We start from the raw sequence: 15,357 nt of genomic DNA on the forward strand, positions 1-15,357 counted from the left end.
ATTACTGTCTTGAATCCATTTACTGGAATTCCTGTGCTTTCTTTTCAAGCATTTACTGCTAACCACTAATAAATCTGGAACATATGGGGACTTGGTGGGATGTTGGGCTTTCCAGGATGAAACTTCATTGTTTCCCATTACAGGCTGCGGCTGGCAATTGCCTTCCCTTCCCTCCCACCCTCGGTCATCTGAAGTCTTCTCTTCTGCACCAGCTTTTTCTGCACAAGCTGTCTCTTCTCACTGCTGCCTTTGTCCCCCCTTCCTGCGGGTGTCTCTTCCCAGGGTGGTCCTGCTGGAAGACGTGCCCACACTTGCTCCTGTGTGGAGGGCAGAAGGCTCCTAGCATAGGCTCCTGCAAATTCCATATGAACTGCTTCATCTGCAATGACTGTAAAAAGTTTAAGTAACTTGAAATGGATCAAAAGAGAAGCCAGAGGCCCAGCCTGAAAGATAAGATTTGAAATGAATCAGAGTACACGCCTGACATCACATCTTTTACTGAATTCTTGTTTTCATCCATCTTTTTTCATTTTAAGCATTTAGGATGGGGAGTGTCTTTTCACATTTCTGTAACTGCCCAGTATATTTTGAAGCTCTTACATAAACAAAAAGTAGTAAAAAATATGTCCCTTAAATCTCCAGTTGTCTCGGACACCAGCATTAAGTAGTCGGTTTTGTTGGCTGCACTCTGGCTGACTGTCTCTTCCCCGGCTTTATGTTCACAGTCATGTGGGAACAAAAGATGTCAAAAAGCTTCTGCTTTTCTCCCAGTTGCCCCTGCTCACAGGTTGCAGCATGGCAGAGCTGTAACCCCCCGCAGCGATGGGGTGGTACCTGGAGTGAGATGGGGAGCACATGGGAGATGCTGCGGGGAGGTGGACTCCCACAGCCGAGCTCCCAGCTGCCGAGGGTTGTTGTTTTTTTTTTTTTAATAAAAACTTCCTCTGCTTTTTTTTTTCCCTGAAGTTGAGGGAACCCAAATTGTTTTTCCATGTGTGGTTTCAGATGAAAATAGTTTTCTTCCTTCCTCTTTTTCTTTCTGTCAGAAGAACTAGTGGAAAATTTTTGGAGTATTATTCAAAGCCCTTTATTTTTTTTTCCCCTAGGCTTACTCTTTATTTTGGACTGATGCCTCATTTTTCAGTAGCAGATCAGATCTACCAAAAAACATGTCTGTTAGACAAGCAAAGTAACTTTTTAAAAATTTGTTTGGTACTCTTTTCATACATCAAGATTGATAATTGTATGTTATTGGCATTTCCATGATCTAAAAATGGTAGTAAAATAAAGATGCTTTGGGCTTGCACTTTTTTGCAGTCCTGAATGAATTCTGTTGCGGGCTGTGTTCAGAATAACTTGGCATCCTTGCAGCTCTGCATTACTTAGAAAGCAAGGAAGTAAATTTTGGAAGTAACTTCTTTCTATTATTGGAATATCTAGTACACAAAATAAGTGTTTACTTTTTGTTAGTCGCAACATCTGGGGATTTTGGTTTCTTCTGCTAAATCTTATGTTCAAATTAGGGTGGTGATGGTTATTGAAGTACATCAGGGTTTTTTTGAGCTGTATGGCAGCATATTTTCAGATGAGTTCTTTGTAAGTTTTGAGTGTTTATGGAAGTTCCAGGTTAAAGCACATTTCCTTCTAGGGCTTGTATTTTCCTCATCTATTCCTATCATTATTATAAACATGTAACTTAACATAAGGGAATGAATTAAGGGGAAAAATAAGCATATAATTCTAATATGAGTTCTGGTACTGCCCTTATTCTTCTACGTTTGCCCCATTTTCCACAAAAATAAAAGTGACCTGTACCTTATCTCACACTTGATGTTAAGTTAATGTTTATATTTATTTATATGCTGAGTATTTGATGTGCTGCCGAACTTTGTGATACGCAATTTTTCTAGCAGGTAAAGTAAATGGGAATAGAAATGGGTGTTGTCAGAGAAAGCACAGATGCCACTGCAGATTAGTACTGACTTTAAACCTCTGTTTTTAAGTGCTTGTTAAGGGTACACCATGATAGTAAACATGATTATTTATAGGCATTACACACTTCATATACGACTGATATTTAGATTGCTGTTAGGATCTCTGTGAATGTTCCTTCTTCACATTCTTTGATGAAGGGTGTGTGTCCACAGAGGCTTTAAAAATTACTTTTAAGGGAAAACATTTCTGAGAAATACCACCCCTTCTTGCTCCAAAGAAGCCTTGTGCTGTTTTTCTTCTGGTTATGTTTCCTTTTGTTTTCTTTATCCTTCCCAAGATGCATGCTACCTGAAAGTTGCCCTGGAGTATTTGATGGTGATACTGGCCTAAGAGCCTGCATGATGGGCCAGTAGCAGGGAACAGATGACAGTTGATATATCCATATCCCTCTTGAATCAGTGGTGAGTTGTGCATGGGATTATCCTTAAAGTTAAAGCTCAAAAATTATCTTTAAATCTAAACAAGGATGGTTATCCCAGTTTATCCAAGTCAAATTGAAACAGCTCTTCAACCACTGCAGTCTTCATGTGTGAACAAATGCACTTTTTCTCTGGTTGTTCATGTGCCCTTCACTTTTGCAGACCCCACAAGCAGCATTTTTGCTTGTGGTGGCTTCCTGAGCAGGTACAACTGCAGAAGGCTTAGAACTTGATGTGGTCCTTATTTTAGTCTCGGCCAAGGAGAGCAGGCTGTAGAGGGGCTGTCTGAGGACAACTTTTCTTGGATGAGCATTTTGGAGAACACTAGCTGAAATAAAAAAGGGAATAGGGGGCGTGCAGAGATATGACCTCTTGCTACCCTGCTCTGGTCTTCATTTCCTGTCCGCTTCACCATTCGTCTGTGAATCTCTTCAGCTGACATTAGACAGAGCGCTTGGGTTTCAGCAGTTGTCTGCTGGTTGTTGATACGTGTCCTGCTTCTAGCACCAAGTGGCCACTGTCACCATGTTATCTGGCACAGCCGTCTCCAAAGGGGGGTGCGTGCACAGGGCGATGCATTGGAGTATGGGAAGAAAATATGAGGAGGCCAGTAGTACATGCACATAATTTATAAATAAGTAAGTGTACGTATATTGGGGGTGCATGCTCAAAATTTTTTTTCTGGTAGAGGTACGTGATCAAAATAGTTTGGAGACCACAGCTCTAGCAGATGGTAAATCAGGGTGTTTTTTTCCCCTTATTTGCCACCTGATTATGGCTCTGCTAAATTCAGCCCACCCCAAATACAGCCTCCTCCCAGCTTTTAGACACTGTGTACTGAAATGAATCCCCCAGGTAATTTGGCTGAATATCACCTCTTCTCCAACAGAGGACATGAATGAAAGGGTCAGGCTGAAAGGGAAGCATGCTTGCAGCCTGCCTCTCCAGTGCAATTAATTGAAATGCATCGATGTGATCTCTTCCTTTTGATTTGAATGAGACCTGGTTGGTTTCCCAGGACAGGCAAAAGAGTTGTTTTCTTCTAAAGTGAAATGGCTGATATCTGATGCTCAGTTTACCAAGGCCATTTGAGGGAAGAAAAGGCCAAGGGGCAGGCAGCGAAGTGACTGAGGCAGAGGGGAGCGAGTGCAGTGCCGAAATTTGCAGGGCTGGCAGGGTGCAGCAAGCGTGGAGGTGAGGTGACTCAGGCAGCATCCCTACGAGTCCGCCCTGCTGTGCCTCTGGGCCTGGATTCCTCCCGTCCCGCCGCTCCTTTTCTCTCGGAGCAGTGCTTCCCCGCCCTCTCCAAAAATGAAAAAGCAGGAGCCTGCCAAGGTGCTTTGGAGGACGGCATCCAGTGGGGTGCAGCAGCGGGAGCAGGATCTTGCTCCTGGTGGCAGCTGGACAAGCTTTGGGTGAACCCCATTTGGAGTTATGAACGTGGGTTTGTGCTAATGGCCAACACGTGGGTGCCCAAGTGGGCGGCCAGCACAGCAGAAGCGATTCGCTTTTCTTTGCACCGCCTGGTGTAAAAACTCAGGCAAAGGGGTAGGGAAAAGGAGTGGAACAGACGGATGGACAGATGGACATCCCATGTCTAGCTGTGGCCCCAGCCAGCACTTTCAGAGCCAGCTCTTAAATGCCAGAGTCCCCCAGCCCAGCTGGCAGACAGGCTTCAAATCCAGCTGAGGTGGGACTGTGCCGCTAATGAGCACTTTGCTCATGAGCTTGAGAGCATTGAAGTCCTTCCCTTTTGCTCAAGTTAAACTATTCCGTTTTGTTTTCCTTTCTTTTTAACTCAACAGCCTTTCTTCTAGAGCCTACATCCGGGCTGCGGGTGGTCTGAGGTGAGGATGCAAGCCCAGAGCAGGATTTGGTCCCCTGCGCTGCACCATCTCCTGCTCCTGGACCTTTGATAAGTGTTGTTGCCTCTGTCCCAGCTCCACAGCTGCCAGCTGAGCTCTGCACCACCTCCCTGTCTTATGGGAGTGCTTGAAGGCAAATAGTTTAAGGACCATGAGATGCTCAAACACTAGAGTCAAATCTGTACACAGTAGAGGGAAGCAGCCAGTGGAGGACTGGTGTGTAAAGAGGTTAGTCATCTGGGGAATGGGTCCCTGCCTTGATACCCCCTTCTTCCTGCCTAAAATAAGCAAAATCAGGTAAAACGCAAGAGGAATAAAATGCTGGGATTACAGTGGGTTTACTATTCCACAGGTGGAATTGCCAAAAAAAAAAAGCATTGGTGCTAAATTCATCATAATTTATTATTCAATAGTAAGCAGTGGGGTGAATGACCTTGATTTATAATTAATATATTTTTGTTTCCCCATAATGACTGCTTTTGTTACAGCCAGCAGAATGGAGTAGTACCTTAGCTTATCCTGCAGATATAACTGCCCTGCTTTGCTGTAAGGTGTCCCCATTTTTCAGACAGAAAAAAAAGAGAATCAGATGATGGTGCCAGCTTGGAAGGTTATTGCATAGCTGCTGTCACATAAAGCAGTATTAATTGCAAGAGCTTTAAAATATATGCAATAAGTGTACTGAATTTCTACTAACTGGCACTCTTAGCAATTGCTGGTAGTAATTATGCCAGAGCTTTATGCTTGTGAGGTCAAACACAAGACTTTAATGGTGAATGATTACAGGTAAGTTTTTTTGGTTTTATCTTCTGAAGGGTATCCTTTTGCTCCTTACCGGCTTAAACATGCAGCACACTCTTCTGCCTCTGTTGCTGCATGTAATGCTGCACCTTCCTGCTGTGCTGCTGTAAAAGCACTGATACAGAAAGTAAGTCCCTGGATAGGCGGTTGGGTGAGAGGAGGAGGGTGCTGAGGAAGGTGGGAAGGGACCAGCAATACACCTGGGTGACAGAAGGGGAGCTGGATGAGATGCTGGGATGATTCCTGCAGATGAATAAGCCCAGTGCTGTTGATCTGAAGGGGTGGAGAAGTTCTTGAGGGTTACTGCACTGACATGCAAGACAGACATGTGGACTAGAAAGGTCTGTCCTGTGAATAAAACTACTTCAGGCTATTATGGCCTTCAGAAAGCAATGTTGCATGTATATCCAGTTGGTTATAAAGTCCCTCTGCTTGGAGGAGATGAATTCTTATAGAAGTCTTTGCACTCTTCATTTTTTCAGTCTCCCAGAATAGGGTGGGACAAGGACAGGAGAGGAAAGCAGCATGGTGTGTGAGGTGGGAGGGTGAATGGTGAGCACAGAAGTTGTCAGTGCCACACATGTGTGGTAATAATTTCTGCTGCTTGTGAGGTATGCAAATACGCCAACCAGTATGTAATAAAAAACTTCAAGGCAGTTTCATGTTGAAACACAGATTTATTCAAACGAGGGACCAGCTGATCATGTGAATGAAGTCCAGTAATCAAAACAGTTATTCATAGGTAGGATATTTCAGAGAGCCCACAGTCTCTTTCTGAGTCTTTAAAGTACTTGCAGTCTTGTGAGAGATTGTATTGAGAGCACTTGAAATTTTGAAGGGTGACTCACTGTATTTTCCCCTCCAAACAATTAAGCTATTTCACTGAGCTCATCTTCACTGGTCTGATATGTAATAACTTGTTTTTCCCTCTGCTGCTGCCTAGATTTATTCCTCTAGCAGTGTTGTTAAATGTGAACCTTTTTAATGACATTTTTGTTAATGCTACAGTCAGTGAGTAACCTAGAAGTTCATAGCTGCATGGAGGATTGCCACAGGTAATTCTGTGCCGCTTCTTAATCTGGGCATCAAGCGAATCACTCTTGAAAGAAATCCAGTCTGTGCAGCAGGTAGGTTTTTCTGAATTTTCACTCAGGTTGGGGCAGGCGTTTATGCCCCAACTTTCTCTTCTGCTCTGTGGTCCAGCCCTGACCGGGTGGGCAAGTCCAGACTAGCGTTATCTTGGGTAAATGTCCCCCAATGCCGTGGGTGGGCTTTCTTCACAAGCTGAGCCGCTGCCGTCATCTTGCAAAGGCTGGGGAGCAGGGCAAGCCCTTGCAGTGCCCTGATGAGACAATGGCAAGCAAAAATTTTTCGGTAGCACTGGGAGGAGAGGGGAAAAGTAATAATTTATATCCCTGACTCCTGATGGGTGAGACAGTGGGGAGAAAAAGGGAAGGAGGTGAGACAGGAGGGAGGCAGGGGCTCAGATGGAGGCAGGGCGGCCAGCGGTAGCCAGCTGGCCCCGGGTCTGTGGCAGCGTGCCTGGGAGGGAGATCCCTGGTCTGCTGCCATCGAGTTTGGTAGGAAAACGGCTACCAATGGTGTTAGTCAGAATGAGGCTGCTGAGTGCTGTTCAGAGCACTGGCGTGCTGTAAGAATGACGGGTTGGGCTTTATCTCATTTCCCTTTTCACGTAACCCCGGGGAGGAGGGAGACCATTAATGAAACCGTGGCAGTGAACAGAGCCAGAACCAGGCTGAAATGTGTAAATAATTTCTCACAGGAGATTTGTCTTTCAGTCCTTTTGTACCATTCCACAGGCATAACCTTCCAGTTTGCATGTTGTTTATTTTCCCCTGGTTGTCACTGTTCCTGTTTAATCCTTAAAGATCATAATATGCAGTAATAATGGTGAGGAAGAATGCTTTTCTTAACATTAACGTTAAACATAGTGTGATACAGTTTCTGTAATTTTGGCTTAATACTATGCACATGGTGCCAGCAGTAGTACTGAATGGTTCAGAGACTGCTGTAATGCTCATTAGGGATGCTTTTTCAGAGCTCACGTAAGAAGCCCCAGAAGACGTGCAGAAGAGTGAACACAGTATTTATATTTGAGAACGGTGGCAAAAATAGGCTGCTGGAGAATTAAAGCTCAGTCAGCCTAACTCTGAGCCCTAGCAAGGCATGAATGCAACTAACAGTCAATATATAAGCACTTACTGAGTAGTACAGCATTAAAAAGCCGTGTGCATTTCTGAGAACAGATCGTTTCAAAACAGCCTATTTTCCAACTCTGACAGATGAGCGTGTCTCATGAACAGAAGGGAGGGAATAAATGAGGTGTATTTGCTGATGCTGTCTCGCACAAAATTTCATAGGCAAAGAAGAGAAAGAGGCTCTAGAATTAGAGCCATGGTAATTAACTTTGTTGGAGCACAAGTCTTGCAGCTTCTCTTCCTTGGTGTATCCACCCCACCTCTCTTGCTCCCTTGATTTGTTGCTGTCCTAGACCATTCACAGAAGTGCTGCTCCTACGTCCTCCCATTCCTTCATCATTCCCTTGCAAGATGTATTAATTTGGACTCAGTGCTAGGTTTCACTGCTGTTGGCCTTGTTCGAGAGAAGCACATAGCAGTTTGGAAATAATAGTCTAGGTGAAATCACCAGAAGGGAGGTGTGCAGCTGCTTGAAAAGAAGCATTTCGGCAGGAATTCTTGTTTTGACACAGAGCCCCTACCAGGACCTTCCTGACAGCAACTTACAGGAGTTCCTCCTTTCCTACTTACATTCAATAACTTGATCAGTGACCTGGATGCTGGAGCTGAAAGTTGGCTTATGAAGTTTGCGGGTGTCCTGGACTTGGAGGAACCTTGGTGGACAGAGGAGATGAATTTAAAATGATCTTGGCAGGCTGGAGCGAGGGTCCATGATGAAGTTGAAATTTCACAGAGAGAAGTGCTAGAAGTTGTACTCATGAAGGAGAATCCAAACGGTTGTGGGCTGGGCCTTTTGGAGGATGTGTTGAAAAGACAGCATGCCTTATGTTGTGCTTGCAGAGAAAAACAGATCTTATTTTGGAAAGGGTTGACCTAGATTTTTTTTGAAGAGACTGTGTATTCATTACTGAAAAAGCCTGAGCGCCATTGTCCTGCCAGAGGAGGGTAACAGAGAGGCCTTGTTAAAGCCAAACTACTTGAAGAAGATTGGAAAGAGTGCAGCAGCCGCTAGCTGCTGTGTGCTGCTTTACTTGAAATCTAGGAACAGGGTTGCATCCATGGATGGCAAATCTATTTTGCTTGTGAGTTAATGCGTCTGTAGGCTCTGTAAGGGAAACAGGAGAAATATGATAGCCCTACCCAGGAATTTGGATCACTTTTTTCTCTGAAACAGCATTTCCTCCTTCCATGTGCTCTTCTGCCAGAAAGGAGATGGGTACAGCAGGGTAGGTAGGTGAAGTCAGAGGTCCTGAAATGAGACCCATGCCTTGATATATTATCCTTGATGAATGTGTGTCAGTTTGGGATAAGTGCCCATGGCTGTGCTGTCTGCATGGGAGTCTCTCCGCATGTCAGGATGCAGACCGCAAGGAACCATCCAGCCACGCTGGGCAATATGTAGCCCTCCTGTTTGTCTTCCCCCATCATGGGAACTGCAGAGGAGGAGGCTGGGGAGAACGGCAGGGGTGATGTCTTCCCTTTCTGGCCATGAGGATCCTGGTGTTAGGATCTGGTCAGTGCAGCTTTGGACTCTGCAGATAAAATTATAACAGTAAACAGGACCATGGGCAGACTCAAATTACATGAACATTAATGTCTTTGGGATTCAAAAAGTAACCGGTGAGTAGTTGTGGTTTGAGCCCAGAGGGCAACTGAGCACCATGCAGCTGTTCACTCACCTGTTCCCCCCCAGCATGGGGGAAGGAGAAAAAAGACTCTAAAGTCTCAGGAATGGAGATAAGGATAGGGAGGGGTCACTGACCCATTAACGGTCACAGGCAAAAGACAGGCTTAATAGGGGAAGAAAAAGGACTGTCACTTTAATTCAAAACACTAAGATAATGGCACTTAACAGACAGAATGGGACAGTGAGAAGCCTTACCCTATCTTAAAAAACACCTCCCCTCACCTCTCCCTTCTTCCTGGGCTCAGCTTTGTTCCCGACATCTCTACCTCCTCCTCCTGCGGCGCAGGGGATGGGGGTGCAGTCAGTCCCGCAGCTTCTTCCTCCAAGGAGGGGGAAAGCACTCTTCTGCATTCTTCCTCCTGCTCCACGTGGCGACCCTCTCACAGAAGACAGTCCTCCACAAACTTTCACCAGCGTGAGCAGTCCCCACAGGATGCATTCTTCTCAAGATACTCTGGCGGGGGTCACTTCCACGTGTTGCAGCTCTCTCAGCGTCAAACTACAACAGCAGTGGCTGCTTCTTTGCACAGAGTCCTCCACTGCTCCTCTGGTGATCTCCATGGGTGGCAGGGAGGGCGGCCCTGCTGTCTTGCCACGGGATACAGGGGGGCTCTCTGCTCGGGTTGGTGCACCTCCCCCCCTTCCTCCTCCTTCCTTCCACTGACCTCAGTGTCCTTCTTGTAACTTGTCCTCAGAGTTGTTGTCTCCCCCCGCAACCTCAAGCTTCCTTTCTTAAATACATTATCACAGAGGCACAGCTGCCATTGCTAATTGGCTTGGCCTTGGCCAGAGGCTGGTCCAACTTGGAGCTGGGGGAACTTTGGAGAAGCTTCTCACTGGGGCCCACCACTGTAGCCCCCTCCCCCGCTACCACACAAATCCAGCACAGTAGTGTGTATTGTTTTTGGAGCAGATTCTGTTGTTTAACTGCTAAACAAGAGAAACACTGCTTTCACTTCTTCCAGCAGTACACTGACAGAAAGGTCAAGCCTTTCTGCTGTTACTTGTAAGCATGTTAGAGGAAAGGAAGCTTTTGACAGTTCCCAACATCAAATACTTCCTTCGATCAGCTGCTGCGATTCCAGTCCCGCAGCACAGTAGGTGTGCTGTCTGCTTGTGCCTAGCACTCGAGTCCCTGTGCTCTGCTCCTGCTCCGCTCAGCCTGCAGACGCCACTGGGCCCGGGAGAGGACGCTCGGCAAGGAGAGCAGGTCTGCAGTGGAGCTGGTGTTTCCCATCACATCTTGGTGAGAGGCCCTCAGCCAAGCAGCACTGTTTATCCCAGAGCATCGCTCCAAGCCTGTCCCAGGTGCAGCAATAGCACTTTTGAAAAAGTTGCATTTAAATATTGTAGAGAGTTCAAGAGGAGAGAAATGACTGTCCTCTCATCAGTAGAGAGCAGATTTTTTTTTTATTGCTTTCATATAATCATAGAATAGTGTCCTGGTTTAACCAGGATAGGGTTAAGTTTCCCCAGCAGTGGGGGGGAGCTCTAGCCGGGTTATTCAGATACCATGGGACGTCACATCCTGGCAGGTCACATTTTCCTGGCGCGGGAGCTGCGGTGCACTCGTGGTTTTGTACATCGTGCTTCAAACTGCTGTATTTGGTAGCTATTTTGCTCTGTTCATTGCTATCACTATTACTGTTACTGTTATTGTTGTGGTTTGTTGTGTTGCTATTGCATTGTTGTATTAAACCTTTCCTTATTTCAGTCTTGGGGCTTTGTATTTCACTCCCTTTGTGGGGGAGGGGCAGCGGCCGCGTGGTCTCAGACCCCGGCAGGGGCTAAACCACCACAAATAGTTTGGGTTGGAAGGGACCTTTCAAGGTCATCTAGTCCAATCCCCCTGCAATAAGCAGGGACATCTTCAAGTTGATCAGGTTGCTCAGAGCCCCATCCAACTTGACCTTGAATGTTTCCAGGGATGGGGCATCTATCTCTGGGCAATTTCCAGTGTTCCAGTGTCTCACCACCCTCATTGTGGAAAATTTCTTCCTTATTTGAATGGCTGCAATTTTGACTTCTTGCCTGGACCTGAGGCTGGTTCCGAGGTCCAGCTTTGGTTTCAGTGAATTTGCTGTTAGCCTTTGGTGACCTGGGATTAGCTGCTTGGAATGGCAGCTGTGATGACGCTGAAAGGAAGGACTGCAAGGGAAACCCCAGGGGCCTTTCCACCCCCCCTTCCTTCTGAACAGGCTGCACCTTTACAACATGTGGGGCTGCGTGGGGAGAGCCTGGCAGGAGGGCAGTGAGGGCAGGCGGCAGCCACACCTTTGGGAGAGATGGAGTGTTGTGAAGAGGCTCTTGATGGAGCAGGGATCGCAATTCTCCTGCTCTGCCTGCTGATGAGAACAGGGCCGGCTCCCCGGTGTGGGGCCCGGGCACGGCCCGTGGGTCCCTGCTCCCCGGCGTGGGGCCTGGGCACGGCCCTTGGGCCTGCGGGCAGCAGCAGTCAGGGGTTCCTCCTGCAGGTTGATGCTCTTGGGCTGTTGGTGGATGATTGCTTCGAGGGCAGCAGCTGCCAAAGCTGCTGGGAGCATTTGGTGTGAAGAAGGAAAGTGAGGGAGGTGTGAAATGGTGATTCAGAGCTGTGGCTCATCTCTGCACCACAGCATGAGCCAAGGGTCTTAATTAAGTTGGTCTTTGCAGGGTGAAGCACGGAGTTCACACGCGGATGACTTCTGAAATGTATGAGCGCCATCTTCTATTTACAAGTGCTTTACTGATTCCAGTTCAGTGGGAGAGATGATTGCAAACCTTGAGAAGGCTGGGATCACAACATCCCAAAAAGATGATAAATACAGTTTTCACAAAGTTCCCCTCCATTCCAGTGCACCCGTGGCCATGGCCTGCTGCCCCCCACTCACCCTCTCCCCTGTCTCCCTCCCTCCTCCCTAGCCTGCAGGGTTACCTGCTGCTGCAAACCTGCCGGCCAGTCCTGTGCCAGTTGTCCCAGCACAGCATGCCCACACTGAGGGAACATCTCACTTTTGCTGAAATGGAGAGGTGCTTTCTGCATCTTGCTCCCTTGTGCTGGGTATGGCGCTCACTGGTCCTTTTCCCTGTACCAGTCGCATTCACTAACCCACCCCCCAAACCCCAGGTTTCTACTGATCTGCCAGGCTGCATTGGCTGGGAGAGGGCTCTTGTGAGAGCAAGAGTTGGTTTAAAGGAGTGTGCTACTTCTTGCGGCTGGGGTGGAGGTGAGGGGAGGAAGGAGTGTAGTCGTGGGGGAAGGAAGAGCAGCAGAAGGAGAGAGAAGGAACTAGACTTTGCCCTTTTGGTGGTGGTTGAGAGCTCCTAGATCAGCTCAGTCATCTCATGTGTACACCCTCAGCAAACTGGAACAGCTGAGGCATGCGTATGTGTTTCCTTCTGCTTATTTTGCTCCGAGAATGGTGATCTCACAGAGTGGCGAGGCAGACAGCTGCCGGGTGTGACTGTCTGGCTTCTCTGCCAGCTCCTGGCATTGCGGGCACCTCAAAGCTCTTCTTGCAGAGGGTTACCCAAGCTGTGTGAAGCAGGGAGAAGGACATAGACCTGGCCAGGAGCTGGAGGGAGTTGAGCATCCTGGAGCAGCCCTGGGGATCTGCCTCCACCTGTTCATGGTGTCTTGCTAGAGGAGCAAAAAAAAGTACTATGGGAAATGTGGGTCTGAAGAAATGGTTCCCTCCTGTAGTCAACCTTTGCTTGACAGTGCTGGTCTAATTTCATCCCTAGCCCAGGTCCAGCCCCTCTTCTCTACCTCAGGAGCTTGATCATCACCACAGAGCCATGGCTGCTGCTCCCATCTTCTGCTGGTGCTGGAAGCCCTGGCGCCAGGACCAAGCTAATGGGCTTGGCAGGCCCGTGGGACTTTGTCTAGCGCTGTTGATGTGGCTCTGTGCTGCACTTCCCCTAACGCCTGCTCCAGGCGACCGCAGACCGCAATGATCTGGCAGTGCTTGTGAGCATGGTCTCTGCAGGGCTGGCCTTGTCCTGCTCTCTTCGGCTGTAATTTTGTTCACAAGTTCTCTTCTAGCACAGCCCTTTTGGAAAATGGGTTGGTGATACAGTAGGGTCAACTACTGTGAAGTGAACAAAACTGAAAAACTTATTTTAGCCAGGCCAAACTGGTTAGTAAGTGACTCAAACCTGTTTTAAAAAGTGTTAATTGGAGTTAATGCTTGTTTTCCTAGTTCCCTTTTAACAGATGCTTATTGGCATTCTCCTTGAAGTCTTGCAGCTTTTACAGTCATCATGAATCAACAAACTGTCCTTGCCTTCCTATAGAAGTGGAACTGCTGGCATATGAGCAATCTATGAAATAACACGCATTGCAATACCAAGCAAGGCCTTTCTTCATTCTGTATGGCAACTGGTTTATTGTGATTTTCTTCATCCTTGAGAACAAACTACTTTTACCTTGACATTTGCCATGTTATTCTGAGAGACCAAGCTGTAGCGCATTCTTTCTTCTAGGTTAGTAACTGTCCAGTGATAAGTTTAATACAACTTTGCTGCTGTTTTTGTACTTGAAGGGCCTTTTTTGCAGGAAGAGATAAGAAGTTCAAACGAGGAAGCGCTATGTGGCAGTATGGGAAACAGCGGCTTGGAAAGATAACTTACATTGTTAATTTGTCCACAGCAAAGGGTTAGCGATAATGTTAAGTGGCCTGAAGACAGAAATAGAAGGAGCAAGAAGCAGAATGTAGAATGCCATGGTGGAGAAGGGAAAGCAAAATGAGGCATTATTTAATGCATATGGTGAAAGCAGGTGAAAAGGATTAATGAGATGCATGTGCATTGTCTGCCAAAAGTATTGTAAGAAGGCAAGGTATTGTGCACCAGACTTCACCAAAATGCATTGAATGTTGCAGATATTACAGTGCACTAAGTACAGTTTTAAACATCTGAATAGAGAAGATTTCTGCGTTGCCTTTAGGGTCACTGTCAAATGCCAGCACAAATGCGATGTCTGAAAACAGCACATCAGTTTCTCCGTTAAATGCTGCTGTAGCACTGGGTGTGGCCCTACTCAGTTTCACAGTTTGAAAGCACGGAGGGCAAGTGGTCATGTTTTCACATGATGTATTTGCTTTTAAGTTATCTCCATCCATAAACAGACAAATTAATAAATACCCATCTGAGTGACTAATAAAAAAATAACAATTGTCTTGAATTCCTTTATAAACTCTACAGGCATAGCTCGTAACAATTAGTGTCAATGAGTGGTAAAATAGCGTTATGAGGGTTAGATATTTGAGATTAAAAATATTAAACCTTTAAAAATTGTTTGGCTTGCTCTGTCCAAGCCAATATTTACATGGAAGAAAGCTGCCTTTAAATGGATTGCATGATATATGAAAACTGTATCTTTATAATCTTTCTCTGTAACTAGTAGCAGGCCAAAAGGCACATTATTAAGAGCATGCAGGGGAAAATGCTGATGGGTAGATTGACACTTGTACATGTCCGGGAGCCGTACTGCTGTATGAGCAGAGCTGGGGACAAGTTCTGCCTGGAGGCATGTCCTGTGTGTGCTCTGTAGAGGTCAGATTGTGGCCTTGTTTCTCTGTCCCCGTCACAGGTGGTAAGGTTTTAGGTTCCACTTGATACAGCTGTGATTGTGTAGCAAGTAGTGGTGGTGGGGACATTGTCAATCTTGAGGATATTGCGGCTTTAACCTGAAAAGGATTGCCTGGAGCCTTTGAAGAGGTGCACAACAGATTCAGATTGCTTTAGGAAAACTGAGTTTGAGCCTCTCTCCACACAAGAGAGATGCAGCTCAGCTCTTGTTCGGTTGTGCAGGTTGATCACCCTGACCTGTTCTAGGAGGTGGTAGTTATTTTCTGTTCCCAGTTAGTCCTTGCCCTGTGCTGAGGTTGTCAGAGATGGCAGTGGTCTTCCAGCAGATTGAGAATGAAACTGTCTGCCTCCATCTCAGAAAAGGAGAAAATCAGAAGCTATTCCTCCTTTCTCAGCAGGTGGGAAGGTGGGGAGAGAGGGTTTTCCCACTCCCCTTGGCATTGACAGAAGTACTTGCAGGGGGGTAGGGTGGCCCTGCGTGGCTGTTCACTGCTCACGAGTGACTCCAAGTGTTGCTTTTCCCAGGTAGGGGCCTGGGACCCTGTCATGCTCATTGAGATGTCTGGGGTTATGCGCACAGAGTTCTTGCCTGTTCCTTTTCTCTTTGTCCCCAGAATAACAGTTTAAAAAACCACAAATTAAGGTGTACCTCTGGGGGGACTGAAGTTGTCAGAATCTTCTTCAGTCCCTGGAATATCAGGAGATTTGCGAGATGAAAACACCTCAGTGATCCCAAGAAGTGGATCTACAGCTGTTGGCTATTCCCTCTACCAGGTTTTTGTACTTTTGTAATTTAAAAA

The 15,357-nt window shown here is 46.6% G+C and overlaps 1 protein-coding gene across 1 annotated transcript in view; it reads left to right on the plus strand.

The window, feature by feature from the left end:
* Positions 1-15,357, plus strand: part of LIMS1 (LIM zinc finger domain containing 1) — a 76,034-nt gene that overhangs the window by 16,971 nt on the left and 43,706 nt on the right. The window lies entirely within an intron of this gene.

The sequence above is a fragment of the Strix uralensis genome, chromosome 2 (genome assembly GCF_047716275.1).
Source record: "Strix uralensis isolate ZFMK-TIS-50842 chromosome 2, bStrUra1, whole genome shotgun sequence".
NCBI lineage: Eukaryota > Metazoa > Chordata > Aves > Strigiformes > Strigidae > Strix > Strix uralensis.